Source organism: Zonotrichia albicollis, chromosome 36 (assembly GCF_047830755.1).
Source record: "Zonotrichia albicollis isolate bZonAlb1 chromosome 36, bZonAlb1.hap1, whole genome shotgun sequence".
Lineage (NCBI taxonomy): Eukaryota > Metazoa > Chordata > Aves > Passeriformes > Passerellidae > Zonotrichia > Zonotrichia albicollis.
In genome coordinates this window covers 3,759,067-3,778,050 of record NC_133854.1, presented here as the reverse complement: position 1 = coordinate 3,778,050, position 18,984 = coordinate 3,759,067, and positions in this window count along the sequence as shown.

Sequence of the window (18,984 nt, the reverse complement as noted above, 5' to 3'; positions counted from 1 at the left end):
CGCAGAGCCGGGCAGCGTTTGCTGATGGTCTGAGCCCTTCCCTAAAGATCCTGTCGGGCTGTCTCAGACACCTGGGGCCAGGCATTCCTTCCAGCCTGGGCCACTTTGGCTGGGCTGGGGGCAGCCCCAGGGCAGAAGGCAGTGTGTGCAAGGGCCCTGGGTGGCACGCTGCAGCACGGTCTCTGTGCCATGGAACGGAATCCGGTGACCAAGGGCCCTTTGTGACACGTGGGAAATAGAAGCTTTCCTGTTGCTGGGGACACACACAGCGGGGCAGAACGGGACAGAGCCGTGCCGTGAGGAGCCCCCGCACAGCGCACTCGTTCCCGTCTGACCCGGAGCCTTTCGGAGGCGTTTTTCCTGCAGCTGACCTCGAGGCCAGACCACAGGACTTGTTGACCTGTGGCCTTCCCGAGGCTTCTCTTGTGCAGGTGCCCTCACAAATCCCATCACTAACATGGAGCAGAGACCCCTGAAAGCGCCCAAGGTGGCCTGGGGGGAAGAGGAGGAAGAAGGCCTTGTAGCTGCCCCAGCACATCAAACCAAAGAGGTGGTGCCATTTGAGCTGCCACAGGAGGGTGAGTGGCAGAGCTGGGCCACAGGGTCGGTGCCCGCAGCTAGCTTGGCGCCATCCCATCCCATCCCATCCCATCCCATCCCATCCCATCCCACCCAATCCCATCCCATCCCATCCCACCCAATCCCATCCCATCCCACCCAATCCCATCCCATTCCCATGGACAGGACGAAAAAGGGGCCGGGCAGACACCCTGCAGGGGCCGTGCTCCATCCCCTGGGCCATCCTGGGGCTGTCCCTGCCTGGGGAGCGCAGGGCTGCGCTGTGCTCTCCGGCCTCTCCTGCATCCCCTCACTTCTGGCTGCGCTCGCTCTTTGCCAGGTGCAGCCCTGCAACGCACACAAGAGCAGGACCCCGCCCGTGGCCTCTTCCGCAGCACAGCGCAGGTACCTGCAGCCATCCCCACCTGGGCTGGGCCTGCTGGCACCGCGCTTCGAGCATTCCCTGCAACATCCCTGGCTTCTTGCCCTTCTCCTACAGCTGGTTTGCAAATTCATCAAGAAAATTCGGCAGGAAGAGAGCAGCACCATGGGCACTGGGCTCAGAGCATATTCACACATCTTCCAAACTAAGACCAGTGCTGCCCTGCTGGATATGCTCGTAGAGGAGGGCTTTTCCAATCCAAAGCAAGTAAGCAGCCAGTGGCAAGGGCTTGATCCTCCCAGGAATTGCTTGGTCTACCAAGCCATTCCCGCTGGTCACTGTAACTAACTCTTTGAGGCCACGGCAGTGTGCTGGGAAGGGAAGCACTTCTCTGGGGAAGCTGGGGACATTCCTCCCTCTGGCAGCTTTCCAAGTCTCCCCGTGCCTTCTCCAGGTGCCCGCCCTGGTCAGGTACATCCACCAGTGGCTCCTGGCCAATCAGTTTGCTGAGCACAGGCTGGACAGGACCCTGCTGGATCTCACCGAAGCACAGCCCGCTGACGTGGTCATGACGCTCCTGCGTGTGGCCCCGTCCTGTGACAGGTATGGGGCCAACCTGCCCAGAGGGCTCAGGGCTCGCCAGCCCATCAGCCGGTACAGCCATGCCCAGGTGTGTGACCAACAGAGAGTTCCAGGGCCCTCTGGCTGCCGCCTTTCCCAGCCGTGGCACGTCAGCCCCTGAGCCTGTTGCCGTGCTCCCTCCCTGCCCCTCAGGGCTCTGTCCCCACAGGGCTGGGCTGCCTGGCTGCTGCTCGTGAGTGGCAATGTGCAGAGCTGGCAGCCAGCTCAGGTCCCCACTGCTGCTCAGGCCACAGTGCTGTGTCCGAGACCCCCCTGAGACAGAGCTCTAACCCCACAGAGCTGCTTTGACCATGTGGATGAGCATCATGTGCTCGCCTAGGACTGCGGAGCCGGCGCTGCTGATACTCCGGGATGTGCTGGGGAGCTGGCCCAAGCACCCCACGTGCACCTCCGATGGGGACAAAACGGGTGTCTTTGTCCTGGCTGTGAGTTTCTGGAGCTGGCCTTTGCTGGCCCCAAGGCTGCCTCTCCAGCAGCTCTCTATCGTCCTTCCCCCACTGCATCTGCCTGCCTCGGGCGCTGGGTTGAAACCCGGCCCAGGGACAGCTTCAGGCCCACCAGGCCCCGTGCTTCCCCCGTGTCTCTCTGAGTCTCTCCCTGCCCTGCTCGGGCCCTGCCACACGGACACCTGGGCACTGAGCGCTGTCTTGGGGGCTTTGTCCTTTGCAGGCAACTGTGGTGGTGTGGAAGATCGTCCTGCCCTGTGTCCCACATAAGGTGATGGTGTATTTCCCCCACCTCTTTGTGCATCTTCTCTCCCAAGTGTTCTTGGGCACTCTGGATATGCCAGAGGAAATCGATACCTTCTGGAAGGGATGCCAGGAGGAATACGGCCTTGCCACCAGCCCCAACAGGTGCTCCATCCCACTCCTGCTGTCCCTGCCATGTCCCTGGGCAGGAGCCAGTGCTCCCAGCGTGACCTGGGCTTTGCTGTGCACGCAGGTTTGCAGTGAGGACCCTGAAGTCCCTGCTCTGCCGAATGCAGCACGAGGATGTGGTGGTGGCAATGGAACGCAATTGTGGCTGGGACACGCTGCTCTGCGCTGACACCCACCACCATGCCGTGGGTCTGCTGGCCAGGTGAGACCCCCTTCTCCCCACTGCCTTTTGACATGTGTGCTCCGTGCCCAGGTGCCCCACACAGTCCCCCAGGTCGTGGGCCATAGGGCCTTGTCACCGAGGGATGGCCAAGCAGATTGGAAAAGGCTGGGAGAGGAGGGTGCCCACCAGGAGCTGCCTCCCAAATAGCCCAGGGCTCCTTGCAGGATGCTGGGAAAAGACCAGACTCCATGAGTCACTCCTGGCAGAGGTTTGTCCCCCTTGCCCACAGTCTTGGCTCCTTTTTCTCCTGCCAGGGAGATGTGCTGTGTCTCCATGCCCTTGTGTTCCCGGATCGCTCGCTACCTGCTGCGGCTGCTCAGCACACAGGAGCCACGCTGGGAGCTGCCCGCCCTGGCGTTCCTTGTGGAGGTGAGCCTGATGGCCAGCGCTGCCTGGCTGAGCTGCCTCCCAGCTCTCTGCCCTCTTGGAGCCGCAGCTGCCTGGCACGGTGCCCGCACCCTGTGCTGCTGCCTGGGCCCGGCCCTGTGCGGCCCCGGGCTCCTGCCGGCTGGGTGCCCTGTCACTGCCCTGTGCCTTTCAGGTCCTCGAGTTCCTGCACTTGAGTGAACGCGGTGCTAAAAGAGTCCTGAAAATCTTGTCAAGGCAGCTGCAGAGCGAGTGCAGGGAGAGGCGTCGCCTGGCACTCAGGGCCCTTCTAGAGCTCATTGAGGAGCCCTCCATGGTGAGAAGGGGGCAGCGGCTGTGGCTGAGCTGGGCAATGCAGTCACTTGGCCTTGGCAGGGCTTTGCGTGCTGGGGCAGCTGCTCTCAGCTCTTCTGCCTCCCAGTTCAGCTGCCCGAGTGCTTCGGGACAGGCCTTTGGCCTCTGGGCCTTGAGGCAGCAGGATGGCGTTTCACAAACTTGTGCTCCTCACAGACCAAAAAAATGTGGAGCCTGACTGAAAGCCTTGTGGAATTCCTGTGGGATGCAGATGGAGAGATAGTTTTCATGACAGTCATGCTCCTCAGCTTTATCATTTTGGACAATGACATGCTGATGCCTGGCCCCATCACAATGCAGCTGCTTGAGGCGCTCCTGCCACTCTTTGACCACGTAAGGCTCACTGCTCCCAGCCACGGCCACTGGGTGCTGTCCGGACACTTTGTGCCCTGTGGATTTGCAGGCCTGTGCCAAGCTGAGTCCCGTGCAGCCAGTGCTGAGGTCTTTTGTTCTTCCTTCCATACAGAACAATTGGCAGATTCAGCTGATCTCCATACTGCTCTTCAGAACGTTGCTGACTCTTCCACAGGAAAAGGATAAAAAGGCCCTGAAGACACCCCTGCGCCAGAGCCTGCTGCCCCTCTTCTTCCACTGCCATGATGAGAAGCGGCTTGTGGCACAGGTGAAGACTCGTGGGCTGCTGCTATCCCCCTGGCAGGGGGCTGGGCTGTCTCGTGCCCTGGCGCCTGCTGGACTGCAGCCTCCTCCAGGCCTTGGCACAGGGACGCGGGTCCTGCGCCCTGCGCTGTGGGGCCATCTCCACGTCTCTGCTGCTCTCCAGGCTTCTCAGGAAACGCTGCTTGGTGTGGCCGAGTTCCTGAAGAGAAGGGATCTTGAAAGACTGGTGAAGAGGCAGAATCTGTGGATGTTCAGCGAGTGTCTGGTAAGGACAGCCTGCGAGCCCCAGCCTCAGCCCGGAGAAGTCCCCTGAGCGCGGTGCTCAGTGTGCAGGGCTGGCAGCTGTGCCCCTGCCCGGTGCTGCACGCAGAGGCCGCGCGGGCTCTTCTCCAGGCTCCCGTGGGCCCGAGTCGGGTGCCCATGGAGCCCCGGCCTGGCAGAGCTGCGGGGCGGCACCGAGGCTCCCCGGGCAGCAGCCGGCCCTCTGCCCCCTCCCCTCGGGAGCCCTCGGCCAGCGGCTGCTGGCCGCGCCTCAGGGCTGTGCGGGCACGGGAGGCCGGGGCTGAGCCCGCGCCCACCCTTCCCTCCTGCCGCTCTCTGCAGCGGGCAGAGGACAGGAGCCGAGAGGCCGAGCACCTGCGCCGGGCCCTTCCCTACCTGCAGAGCCCACAGGAGTCCCTGCGAGCAGCGGCCATCAGGTTCATGGGTGAGCCACGAGCCCGGGCTGCTCTTCCCCTCCCCGGCCCGGCGCAGCTCGGCCCCAGCCCCGCCTGCTGCCCCGGCAGCGCCAGCCGGGCCCTGGGGCGCTTTGGAGCCCCGCCTGGCCTGGGCATTGCTGCTGTCGCCCTCTGGCAACCGTGCCCTGGGCCAGCAACGTGCGGCAAGGGCCGGGCTGAGCCCTGCCGGGCCAGCAGCCCGTGTGGCCTCAGCGCCGGCAGCGCCGCTGGCAGGGAGCTGTGCCGCTGGGGCCGTGACAGGCTCTGTGTTCACAGGCATGGCCGGGCGGCACCTGAGGGGGAAGAAGGAAGAGCTGCAGCTGATCTGCACTGGTGAGTGAGGGCAGCGGGCTGACAGCGGGGGCAGCCGGGGGAGTTGCAAGCCCTGCCCCGGCTGCGGAGGGCTCTGCTCCCTTTGTGGACATGGGGCGGCGTGGGCAGAGCCCACAGAGATTTCAGGGCCACCTTGGGGATTCGTGGCCAGCAGATTGGCGCCGGTGCCCTTGGTCCCTGCTCCCTCCTGGCCATGGCTAGAGCCGGCTGGGATGGCCCTGGCAGGGGGCTCTCCTGGGCTCCCCGCAGATCCGGGATCTGACCATGGCTCTGTCCCTCTCTCTTGCAGCCCTTGAACCGCTGACAGAGGACATCAGCAGTGCCGTGTCGGACGTGGCAATAGAAACACTGTATGTCCTCCGGGCACTGCAGAGTGAGCGATATTCCCTCTTCCAGAGGCTGCAAGATCAGCTCCGCAGGGCATGGAGGACACGGCCTCGTCTGGCGGGGCTCGGCTGGCTGCGCTGCTGCAGCTCTGCAGAGAGCTGATGCCAGAGGCTCTGTCTGCTGGGGCCACCTGAGCCAGCTGGAATTTTCCATTTCATTAAGAATGTTCTTTTCTTCTTTTTGTTTTTATTTTTTCTTTAATATATGAATAATAGAGTGTGTTATAATACACAGACTCCCAGGAGCTTTCTTTTGCTACCCAGGGTCTGCAGGTCATAGGGGAAGAGTGGGAGAAGGGTACCCTGGCTCAGCAAGCCGCCCAGGCGTGCAGTGGGCAAGGGAAAATGGCCAGAAGCCCCTTGGCCTGTGGTGGTACTGCTGAAGCCTTTGCGCTGGTGACAGAGCGGGTGGGCAGGGGCCGGGGCTGCAGGGATCCCTGTGAGAGCGGTGCCTGGAGATGGCCACAAGCCCTGTGCCAGGAAGGAACCACCCTCTGTATCCTCGTGCCCGTGTGCTGCTGGCTGCCTTGCTGAGGGCTCCCAGGTGCCTCTGGATGGGGCTGCTCTGGAGCTGCTGTGGGGCTGCGGCGCTGCTGCCGGGCAGCTTGGCCGGGCTGGGGCAGAGCCTGAGGGGCTGGGGCGCTGGCAAGCCCTGAGCAATGGGCTGTCAGAGGCCACAAGCAGCCCCCCGGCCACTGCCTTGTTCCTGCCAGAATTGACTTGCAAGAGGGATCCTGGGCACTGGGCAACTAACAGCATCAGTGTTGTTGGAAACCCAAATGCAGGGAAATCTCAGACCTTTGGTCTTGTCAGCAAAGCTTAGAATTAAACACAGGATTTGATCGGAGACCTTGGACAGGGCTTCCAAACTTAGGTGCTAGAAGCGAGAATGTGGATTTCTAGTTTATTATAGCAGAGAGACGGGGAGGAAGGTTGAAGTGGAGGAAAGTTTAGAGTTTTAGGGCTGAAGATCTAGAAAAAAATAAAAGTAGTTACAATGGTAACCAAGGAGCTTAGGATGCACTGCTGTAGGTTTGTGTGTCATAACATGATTGGCTAAGGAAGCTTACACTGTAGCATGAGCCCCTAAGACAAAATATTGAAGGATTGGCTGCAAAACATAAATATCCTTGTTGGCAGTGTCTTCTTGGCCAAACAACCCTTCAAAGCTCTCGTAACTACAAGTCTTGCGGCCTTGTGAGCCACGCGGTGGAGATGTGAGCCAAACTCACACTTCCTGTCTGTGTAGAAGAGAAGAAAAAGCAATGGCATCATCTAAAACACTCAGAGGTCTGCTCTCTAGCTCATTCCAAACTCCCTCAAATCCCCCAAAGTGGGATTTAGCTACAAAGAGATGACAAGGACTCTTAGTGCTGGCTCTTTGACTCCAGAGCAGCTGCTTTAGAATCTTTCCCATAACCCTGTATAGTCGTGTGCCAGAAACGTATCATTTGAAGAAACTTTCCCAACTGACTTGCAGGGAGGTTTGTCTGAAGGGTATTTGAGGAGAAAGTCTCCCAGCAGAGCTCTGGGCTTTGGCCTAGCTGTGTCCCCTGCTGATTGTGAAGTGTGCCATCAGCTGCGGGGCTTTCTGGGCCGAAAAATATCATCAAGTCACTTGGACTTCTTCTTTTAGGCCTCTAAGAGCCGGACCAAATTTTGGGGCACATTTGGAGACCTCATCTATGGGTGGATGGAGCACCCAGGATTTTCCCAATTGCTGGGAATGGTTCTCCAGGTCCCTGGTGTAAAACGGGGCTCCCCAGCAACTGCGCATCTGCAAGATGATAAACAATTGTCTTGGTTTGAAGAGAGAGGTGTCGGCTAATGAAGGCAGAAGGCTTCTCTGAAATGGAAAATGTAAATCCCCTCCCTTCAAATGATTCTCATTTAGAAATTCAAATGCTCTCAGCGAAAGATATGGGGATAGGACTGAGCCCGCAGAGCCGGGCAGCGTTTGCTGATGGTCTGAGCCCTTCCCTAAAGATCCTGTCGGGCTGTCTCAGACACCTGGGGCCAGGCATTCCTTCCAGCCTGGGCCACTTTGGCTGGGCTGGGGGCAGCCCCAGGGCAGAAGGCAGTGTGTGCAAGGGCCCTGGGTGGCACGCTGCAGCACGGTCTCTGTGCCATGGAACGGAATCCGGTGACCAAGGGCCCTTTGTGACACGTGGGAAATAGAAGCTTTCCTGTTGCTGGGGACACACACAGCGGGGCAGAACGGGACAGAGCCGTGCCGTGAGGAGCCCCCGCACAGCGCACTCGTTCCCGTCTGACCCGGAGCCTTTCGGAGGCGTTTTTCCTGCAGCTGACCTCGAGGCCAGACCACAGGACTTGTTGACCTGTGGCCTTCCCGAGGCTTCTCTTGTGCAGGTGCCCTCACAAATCCCATCACTAACATGGAGCAGAGACCCCTGAAAGCGCCCAAGGTGGCCTGGGGGGAAGAGGAGGAAGAAGGCCTTGTAGCTGCCCCAGCACATCAAACCAAAGAGGTGGTGCCATTTGAGCTGCCACAGGAGGGTGAGTGGCAGAGCTGGGCCACAGGGTCGGTGCCCGCAGCTAGCTTGGCGCCATCCCATCCCATCCCATCCCATCCCATCCCATCCCATCCCACCCAATCCCATCCCATCCCATCCCACCCAATCCCATCCCATCCCACCCAATCCCATCCCATTCCCATGGACAGGACGAAAAAGGGGCCGGGCAGACACCCTGCAGGGGCCGTGCTCCATCCCCTGGGCCATCCTGGGGCTGTCCCTGCCTGGGGAGCGCAGGGCTGGGCTGTGCTCTCCGGCCTCTCCTGCATCCCCTCACTTCTGGCTGCGCTCGCTCTTTGCCAGGTGCAGCCCTGCAACGCACACAAGAGCAGGACCCCGCCCGTGGCCTCTTCCGCAGCACAGCGCAGGTACCTGCAGCCATCCCCACCTGGGCTGGGCCTGCTGGCACCGCGCTTCGAGCATTCCCTGCAACATCCCTGGCTTCTTGCCCTTCTCCTACAGCTGGTTTGCAAATTCATCAAGAAAATTCGGCAGGAAGAGAGCAGCACCATGGGCACTGGGCTCAGAGCATATTCACACATCTTCCAAACTAAGACCAGTGCTGCCCTGCTGGATATGCTCGTAGAGGAGGGCTTTTCCAATCCAAAGCAAGTAAGCAGCCAGTGGCAAGGGCTTGATCCTCCCAGGAATTGCTTGGTCTACCAAGCCATTCCCGCTGGTCACTGTAACTAACTCTTTGAGGCCACGGCAGTGTGCTGGGAAGGGAAGCACTTCTCTGGGGAAGCTGGGGACATTCCTCCCTCTGGCAGCTTTCCAAGTCTCCCCGTGCCTTCTCCAGGTGCCCGCCCTGGTCAGGTACATCCACCAGTGGCTCCTGGCCAATCAGTTTGCTGAGCACAGGCTGGACAGGACCCTGCTGGATCTCACCGAAGCACAGCCCGCTGACGTGGTCATGACGCTCCTGCGTGTGGCCCCGTCCTGTGACAGGTATGGGGCCAACCTGCCCAGAGGGCTCAGGGCTCGCCAGCCCATCAGCCCGTACAGCCTGGCCCAGGTGTGTGACCAACAGAGAGTTCCAGGGCCCTCTAGCTGCCGCCTTTCCCAGCCATGGCACGTCAGCCCCTGAGCCTGTTGCCGTGCTCCCTCCCTGCCCCTCAGGGCTCTGTCCCCACAGGGCTGGGCTGCCTGGCTGCTGCTCGTGAGTGGCAATGTGCAGAGCTGGCAGCCAGCTCAGGTCCCCACTGCTGCTCAGGCCACAGTGCTGTGTCCGAGACCCCCCTGAGACAGAGCTCTAACCCCACAGAGCTGCTTTGACCATGTGGATGAGCATCATGTGCTCGCCTAGGACTGCGGAGCCGGCGCTGCTGATACTCCGGGATGTGCTGGGGAGCTGGCCCAAGCACCCCACGTGCACCTCCGATGGGGACAAAACGGGTGTCTTTGTCCTGGCTGTGAGTTTCTGTGGCTGGCCTTTGCTGGCCCCAAGGCTGCCTCTCCAGCAGCTCTCTATCGTCCTTCCCCCACTGCATCTGCCTGCCTCGGGCGCTGGGTTGAAACCCGGCCCAGGGACAGCTTCAGGCCCACCAGGCCCCGTGCTTCCCCCGTGTCTCTCTGAGTCTCTCCCTGCCCTGCTCGGGCCCTGCCACACGGACACCTGGGCACTGAGCGCTGTCTTGGGGGCTTTGTCCTTTGCAGGCAACTGTGGTGATGTGGAAGATCGTCCTGCCCTGTGTCCCACATAAGGTGATGGTGTATTTCCCCCACCTCTTTGTGCATCTTCTCTCCCAAGTGTTCTTGGGCACTCTGGATATGCCAGAGGAAATCGATACCTTCTGGAAGGGATGCCAGGAGGAATACGGCCTTGCCACCAGCCCCAACAGGTGCTCCATCCCACTCCTGCTGTCCCTGCCATGTCCCTGGGCAGGAGCCAGTGCTCCCAGCATGACCTGGGCTTTGCTGTGCACGCAGGTTTGCAGTGAGGACCCTGAAGTCCCTGCTCTGCCGAATGCAGCACGAGGATGTGGTGGTGGCAATGGAACGCAATTGTGGCTGGGACACGCTGCTCTGCGCTGACACCCACCACCATGCCGTGGGTCTGCTGGCCAGGTGAGACCCCCTTCTCCCCACTGCCTTTTGACATGTGTGCTCCGTGCCCAGGTGCCCCACACAGTCCCCCAGGTCGTGGGCCATAGGGCCTTGTCACCGAGGGATGGCCAAGCAGATTGGAAAAGGCTGGGAGAGGAGGGTGCCCACCAGGAGCTGCCTCCCAAATAGCCCAGGGCTCCTTGCAGGATGCTGGGAAAAGACCAGACTCCATGAGTCACTCCTGGCAGAGGTTTGTCCCCCTTGCCCACAGTCTTGGCTCCTTTTTCTCCTGCCAGGGAGATGTGCTGTGTCTCCATGCCCTTGTGTTCCCGGATCGCTCGCTACCTGCTGCGGCTGCTCAGCACACAGGAGCCACGCTGGGAGCTGCCCGCCCTGGCGTTCCTTGTGGAGGTGAGCCTGATGGCCAGCGCTGCCTGGCTGAGCTGCCTCCCAGCTCTCTGCCCTCTTGGAGCCGCAGCTGCCTGGCACGGTGCCCGCACCCTGTGCTGCTGCCTGGGCCCGGCCCTGTGCGGCCCCGGGCTCCTGCCGGCTGGGTGCCCTGTCACTGCCCTGTGCCTTTCAGGTCCTCGAGTTCCTGCACTTGAGTGAACGCGGTGCTAAAAGAGTCCTGAAAATCTTGTCAAGGCAGCTGCAGAGCGAGTGCAGGGAGAGGCGTCGCCTGGCACTCAGGGCCCTTCTAGAGCTCATTGAGGAGCCCTCCATGGTGAGAAGGGGGCAGCGGCTGTGGCTGAGCTGGGCAATGCAGTCACTTGGCCTTGGCAGGGCTTTGCGTGCTGGGGCAGCTGCTCTCAGCTCTTCTGCCTCCCAGTTCAGCTGCCCGAGTGCTTCGGGACAGGCCTTTGGCCTCTGGGCCTTGAGGCAGCAGGATGGCGTTTCACAAACTTGTGCTCCTCACAGACCAAAAAAATGTGGAGCCTGACTGAAAGCCTTGTGGAATTCCTGTGGGATGCAGATGGAGAGATAGTTTTCATGACAGTCATGCTCCTCAGCTTTATCATTTTGGACAATGACATGCTGATGCCTGGCCCCATCACAATGCAGCTGCTTGAGGCGCTCCTGCCACTCTTTGACCACGTAAGGCTCACTGCTCCCAGCCACGGCCACTGGGTGCTGTCCGGACACTTTGTGCCCTGTGGATTTGCAGGCCTGTGCCAAGCTGAGTCCCGTGCAGCCAGTGCTGAGGTCTTTTGTTCTTCCTTCCATACAGAACAATTGGCAGATTCAGCTGATCTCCATACTGCTCTTCAGAACGTTGCTGACTCTTCCACAGGAAAAGGATAAAAAGGCCCTGAAGACACCCCTGCGCCAGAGCCTGCTGCCCCTCTTCTTCCACTGCCATGATGAGAAGCGGCTTGTGGCACAGGTGAAGACTCGTGGGCTGCTGCTATTCCCCTGGCAGGGGGCTGGGCTGTCTCGTGCCCTGGCGCCTGCTGGACTGCAGCCTCCTCCAGGCCTTGGCACAGGGACGCGGGTCCTGCGCCCTGCGCTGTGGGGCCATCTCCACGTCTCTGCTGCTCTCCAGGCTTCTCAGGAAACGCTGCTTGGTGTGGCCGAGTTCCTGAAGAGAAGGGATCTTGAAAGACTGGTGAAGAGGCAGAATCTGTGGATGTTCAGCGAGTGTCTGGTAAGGACAGCCTGCGAGCCCCAGCCTCAGCCCGGAGAAGTCCCCTGAGCGCGGTGCTCAGTGTGCAGGGCTGGCAGCTGTGCCCCTGCCCGGTGCTGCACGCAGAGGCCGCGCGGGCTCTTCTCCAGGCTCCCGTGGGCCCGAGTCGGGTGCCCATGGAGCCCCGGCCTGGCAGAGCTGCGGGGCGGCACCGAGGCTCCCCGGGCAGCAGCCGGCCCTCTGCCCCCTCCCCTCAGGAGCCCTCGGCCAGCGGCTGCTGGCCGCGCCTCAGGGCTGTGCGGGCACGGGAGGCCGGGGCTGAGCCCGCGCCCACCCTTCCCTCCTGCCGCTCTCTGCAGCTGGCAGAGGACAGGAGCCGAGCGGCCGAGCACCTGCGCCGGGCCCTCCCCTACCTGCAGAGCCCACAGGAGTCCCTGCGAGCAGCGGCCATCAGGTTCATGGGTGAGCCACGAGCCCGGGCTGCCCTTCCCCTCCCCGGCCCGGCGCAGCTCGGCCCCAGCCCCGCCTGCTGCCCCGGCAGCGCCAGCCGGGCCCTGGGGCGCTTTGGAGCCCCGCCTGGCCTGGGCATTGCTGCTGCCGCCCTCTGGCAACCGTGGCCTGGGCCAGCAACGTGCGGCAAGGGCCGGGCTGAGCCCTGCCGGGCCAGCAGCCCGTGTGGCCTCAGCGCCGGCAGCGCCGCTGGCAGGGAGCTGTGCCGCTGGGGCCGTGACAGGCTCTGTGTTCACAGGCATGGCCGGGCGGCACCTGAGGGGGAAGAAGGAAGAGCTGCAGCTGATCTGCACTGGTGAGTGAGGGCAGCGGGCTGACAGCGGGGGCAGCCGGGGGAGTTGCAAGCCCTGCCCCGGCTGCGGAGGGCTCTGCTCCCTTTGTGGACATGGGGCGGCGTGGGCAGAGCCCACAGAGATTTCAGGGCCACCTTGGGGATTCGTGGCCAGCAGATTGGCGCCGGTGCCCTTGGTCCCTGCTCCCTCCTGGCCATGGCTAGAGCCGGCTGGGACGGCCCTGGCAGGGGGCTCTCCTGGGCTCCCCGCAGATCCGGGATCTGACCATGGCTCTGTCCCTCTCTCTTGCAGCCCTTGAACCGCTGACAGAGGACATCAGCAGTGCCGTGTCGGACGTGGCAATAGAAACACTGTATGTCCTCCGGGCACTGCAGAGTGAGCGATATTCCCTCTTCCAGAGGCTGCAAGATCAGCTCCGCAGGGCATGGAGGACACTGCCTCGTCTGGGGGGGCTCGGCTGGCTGCGCTGCTGCAGCTCTGCAGAGAGCTGATGCCAGAGGCTCTGTCTGCTGGGGCCACCGGAGCCAGCTGGAATTTTCCATTTCTTTAAGAATGTTCTTTGCTTCTTTTTGTTTTTTTTTTTTTTTTCTTTAATATATGAATAATAGAGTGTGTTATAATACACAGACTCCCAGGAGCTTTCTTTTGCTACCCAGGGTCTGCACGTCATAGGGGAAGAGTGGGAGAAGGGTACCCTGGCTCAGCAAGCTGCCCAGGCGTGCAGTGGGCAAGGGAAAATGGCCAGAAGCTCCTTGGCCTGTGGTGGTACTGTTGAAGCCTTTGTGCTGGTGACAGAGCGGGTGGGCAGGGGTCGGGGCTGCAGGGATCCCTGTGAGAGCGGTGCCTGGAGATGGCCACAAGCCCTGTGCCAGGAAGGAACCACCCTCTGTATCCTCGTGCCCATGTGCTGCTGGCTGCCTTGCTGAGGGCTCCCAGGTGCCTCTGGATGGGGCTGCTCTGGAGCTGCTGTGGGGCTGCGGCGCTGCTGCCGGGCAGCTTGGCCGGGCTGGGGCAGAGCCTGAGGGGCTGGGGCGCTGGCAAGCCCTGAGCAATGGGCTGTCAGAGGCCACAAGCAGCCCCCCGGCCACTGCCTTGTTCCTGCCAGAATTGACTTGCAAGAGGGATCCTGGGCACTGGGCAACTAACAGCATCAGTGTTGTTGGAAACCCAAATGCAGGGAAATCTCAGACCTTTGGTCTTGTCAGCAAAGCTTAGAATTAAACACAGGATTTGATCGGAGACCTTGGACAGGGCTTCCAAACTTAGGTGCTAAAAGCGAGAATGTGGATTTCTAGTTTATTATAGCAGAGAGACGGGGAAGAAGGTTGAAGTGGAGGAAAGTTTAGAGTTTTAGGGCTGAAGATCGAGAAAAAAATAAAAGTAGTTACAATGGTAACCAAGGAGCTTAGGATGCACTGCTGTAGGTTTGTGTGTCATAACATGATTGGCTAAGGAAGCTTACACTGTAGCATGAGCCCCTAAGACAAAATATTGAAGGATTGGCTGCAAAACATAAATATCCTTGTTGGCAGTGTCTTCTTGGCCAAGCAACCCTTCAAAGCTCTCGTAACTACAAGTCTTGCGGCCTTGTGAGCCACGCGGTGGAGATGTGAGCCAAACTCACACTTCCTGTCTGTGTAGAAGAGAAGAAAAAGCAATGGCATCATCTAAAACACTCAGAGGTCTGCTCTCTAGCTCGTTCCAAACTCCCTCAAATCCCCCAAAGTGGGATTTAGCTACAAAGAGATGACAAGGACTCTTAGTGCTGGCTCTTTGACTCCAGAGCAGCTGCTTTAGAATCTTTCCCATAACCCTGTATAGTCGTGTGCCAGAAACGTATCATTTGAAGAAACTTTCCCAACTGACTTGCAGGGAGGTTTGTCTGAAGGGTATTTGAGGAGAAAGTCTCCCAGCAGAGCTCTGGGCTTTGGCCTAGCTGTGTCCCCTGCTGATTGTGAAGTGTGCCATCAGCTGCGGGGCTTTCTGGGCCGAAAAATATCATCAAGTCACTTGGACTACTTCTTTTAGGCCTCTAAGAGCCGGACCAAATTTTGGGGCACATTTGGAGACTCTTGGAATATGAATCCCAATACAACCATTTAGATGGTGCCTGGGCCAGTTCTGACCCTCGCTGCTGGGCCAAAGGCAGCACTGCGGTGTTTTACCCCAGAGATACCTTGGCTGCTGGAGAGTGCAGAGGGGCAAGTCCAGGCTGTCAGGACTCCGTTACCTCAGGAGAGAGAGCTTCTGGCGATGGTGAAGAGAAAGGGAGTGGATTCTGCTAGAAGGTTGCCAGATGTTTATTCCATGGGTACAGAGATGTCTGCACCGGGGCACTGCTGCTAACAGGATAGAGGCCACATGGTCTCATTAACATTTTAATCTCAGGACAGGGGAAGGGGAGGGGACAGGTGAGTCACCAACCAGGTGAAGGGGCAGGGTCTCAAGGGACTAGGGACACCTATCACACGACGCCTTGCTGGTATGTTAGCCTGATTGACAGGGCACACTCAGCGAGGGGCGAGGGGGAAGGGAGAAGGTAAAACAGGATATTGCAACACACCACAACAACTCCCCCTAGTTTTGTTTAAAAAGAAGAGCTTCTTTTTTTGTTTAAAAAGAAGCTTGTTTATGGTGCAGAATGATTGCCAAACCATGGTTGGTAAATCGGTTCTTCTTCTACAGGAGGGTCAGTGTTTTCCACTGAGGCTTCTAGGTCATCCACTGGAGCACTGAGGGCTTCCAAATGGTAGACCTCAGGAGGGGGAGATGAGCTTGAGATTAACTTGAGAACTATGCGTTTGATTAGTCCAAAAACAATGCTAAAAACTACAATAACTATAACTAAAATAAACAGCACTAAAAATACAGTTTTCAGAATAGATCCCAACCAGCCCGAGATTCCCTAGCCATTGAACAGTCCATTCAGCTCGTTGTCAGTTTCTCTGTTGATGTCTGAGAGCCTTTGTCGAGGCAGTCCATATGTGGTTTGGGCTGCAGTACTATGTAGGAGATCACAGGTGGGATGATCACGAGTAGGACGAGAAGCAGGCTCGGTCTCATGGCGTCTCGAGGCTTCACACGAACAGTGGGATCTAAGCTGGTACAAGGAACTTGAGACAGACATATATTACAAGCTATTACAGATAGGAGGCTTAAATGGAATTTCCTCCAGAGAACGCGTGCGGCGTTTTCTTCTCCAGGCAGCGTGAGCAACCTGGGGTGCTTCTGCAGATTTCTCTGAGACTTTGGGAACATAGGGCTTTAACCATTTGGAAGGAACCCACCTTAAACCAGAGGGGGTGGACACACAGGTGTATCCATGTCCCCAAGTAACCAATTTGTAAGGTCCCACCATTTTCCAAGTCTCAGGGTCCTTTACTAAAACCGGAGGTTTTTCTTTTATCAACCTGTGACTGCTCCCCCCAAAGTGGCGTAGGATGGGTGGGTTCAGGCTGTCAAAAGAACAATTCAGAAAATTGATTGTGAATAGTGCCCTGGATAACCGGATGTGGGGAGGTTCTACCTTCAGAACCTGTTGTTGCTGGTCCAGGACTCTTTTAATATCACGGTGAGTTCTTTCTACAATGGCTTGACCTGTAGGGGAGTAGGGGATGCCAGTTTTGTGCTCTACTCCCCATTGCTGCAGGAAGCTCTCGAATTCCTTGGATTTATAAGCAGGCCCATTATCAGTTTTCAGCTCCTTGGGGATGCCCATGAAAGAAAAAGCCTGTAAGAGGTGCTTAATAGCATCAATGGATGACTCTCCTGTGTGGGCAGAAGCATAGACCGCTCCAGAAAAGGTATCTACACTAACATGAACATATTTCTGCCGTCCAAAAGCTTGTATGTGTGTTACATCTGTTTGCCACAGTTCACAACTGTTCAGTCCCCTTGGGTTTGCTCCCGTACTCACTGTAGGGAGTGCATGTTGTTGGCAATTTGGGCACGTGGCCACAATCGCTTTGGCCTGTTCTCGAGTGATGTTAAACTGGCGAACCAGGCCAGGTGCATTTTGGTGGAAAAGCTGGTGGCTGATTTTTGCCTGTTCAAAAACATTTGGGAGAGTGGCCATCACTGCAGGTGCAGCAAGAGCATCTGCCCTTCTGTTGCCTTCAGCGATAAACCCTGGCAAGTCAGTGTGTGACCTGACATGCATCACATAAAAGGGTTGCTCTCGGTGAGTGACTAACTTTACCAGTTTGGAAAGCAATTCAAAAAGTGCGATGCTAGATACATCTTGCAGTATTGCTTGATCTGCTCTGGATACTACTCCTGCCACGTATGCAGAGTCTGTAATCAGATTAAATGGTTCTGAGAACCTTTCTAAAGCCCTAACAACCGCAGCCAATTCAGCAACCTGAGGTGAACCTTCCACCTCAGCAATGTCCGTCTCCCACTGCTGGGTTTGAGGATCCTTCCAAGTCATAACGGACTTGTGGGACCTCCCGGATGCATCTGTAAAGACAGTCAGAGCCCTTTTTAAAGGTCTCTTACTTAGAGCAGTTCTTAATTTTAAAGTAAATTGAACATCTTGTTCAAACAATTTGCAAGCGGGCCGTGCTACCGAAAATTGTCCTGAGTAGGAATCCAGAGCAAACTGCAACACTTCATTTTCTTGAAACAATTGTTCCAGTATTTTCATAGTATTTTGACCTGATTTTAACTCAACTGGAATGTGAATGCACTTAAAATCACATCCTGCTAACTCCCTGATCCAGGTCCTTGCTTTCCGGATCAGTTCTGCTACCAGCTCCTGAGGCTTTGTCAGTCTCTTGGACCTTTTGTGACTGAGGAAAACCCATTCTATGATCAAGAGAGAGTCCCTCTGGTCCCGGTCCTTTTTTGGTGTGTCCTTTGCCTTAGGTGTTTGTTCTTCCTCCCACTGGAAAATAATTCCATGGAGGTGTGGCAACTTACCTAGGATGATAAATTTGAATGGCAGGTCAGGCCGGCATCGGTGGGCCTGTCTTGTGGACATTGCAATCTGAACCTTTTCTAGAGCTTTCCGTGCCTCTGGGGTAATAGACCTAGGAGCACCTAGGTCCTCTCCCCCTTTTATAAATTGAAAAGAGGGGCAAGATCTTCATTAGTCAGACCAAGCCATGGTCTTACCCAATTCAAAGACCCACACAACTTGTGGACATCCGCAAGGGTCTTGATCCTTGGATTGATTTCTAGTTTTTGAGGAACAATGGTCCTATTTCCAATTTCTAAGCCCAAATACTTCCAAGGTGGCATCTTTTGAATTTTCTTTTCCTGGAGCTCGAACCCTGCAACAATCAATGCATCGATCGTTAGGTCAAGCGCATGTGTGAGTAAATCATTATTGGGGGCACACACAAGGATATCATCCATATAATGATAGATGATGGCCTTCTCTGCGGCTGCACGCACTGGGGAAAGCAGGGAAGAGACATACCACTGGCAGATAGCTGGAGATACCTTTAGGCCCTGAGGAAGAACGGTCCAATGGTACCTTTTCATAGGAGCTTCTAAATTGATAGAAGGGACTGAGAATGCCAAACATGGTGCATCGTCAGGGTGCAATGGGATTTGGAAAAAACAATCTTTAATATCAATAACAGCTAATTTCCAATCTTGGGGAAGCATTGTCGGGGATGGCATACCAGGTTGGGGAGAACCCATATCTTCAATTACATTATTAATTTGTCGGAGGTCATAGAGGAGTCGCCACCTCTTTTTGTCAGCTTTTTGGATGACAAACACTGGAGAGTTCCATGGGGACATGGTCTCCACAATGTGGCCCTTTCTTAGTTGCTCTTGTACTAGTTCCTCAAGCACCTTTATTTTTTGTTTACTGAGTGGCCACTGTTTCACATCAACTGGTTTGTCTGTTTTCCACTTCAGTTTTTGGGTGGGGCGCTGTTGTTCAATGACTGCTGCACAAAAATGCTGTGGAGAGTCTGGAATATCAATTGTGACACCCCACTGGGCCATTAAATCTCTCCCTAACAAAGGTTCTGAATAATCTAACACAAATGGATGGATATTTGCCAATTGTCCGTTTGGACCCTCGAATTGAATGATGCTTTTGGATTGTTTTGCCAATTGCAGACCTCCTACACCTTGAAGGTGACCAGCAACATTTTGCAAAGGCCAATGTGCTGGCCAGTCTTGTACTGGAATCACTGTGCAGTCTGCACCTGTGTCTACAAGCATCTCAATGCGTTTAGACTGCCCACTCCCACTGACATTGCACCACAATTTGGGTTTATCTGTCCCAATAACTTGGACCCGGGCGACTGTGGGCCCTTGTTTATTGACATTTTCAGGTAAAGATGGCACAGGGATAGCTTGAGCAACAATTTGTCCCTTGGGAAGAAACAGGGGTGGGTGGAAACAGTGCAGGCTGAGAACAAATTGCTTGGGATCTGATGTTGTCATTCCCGGAGCAATTTCGATCTCTTGTGGTGTGTCTTTGGTCCCAATGACGATGTACTTACAACGAATTTGGTTCCAAGTACCCTTCTGTTCAGGATGTACAGAGACAAAATGCC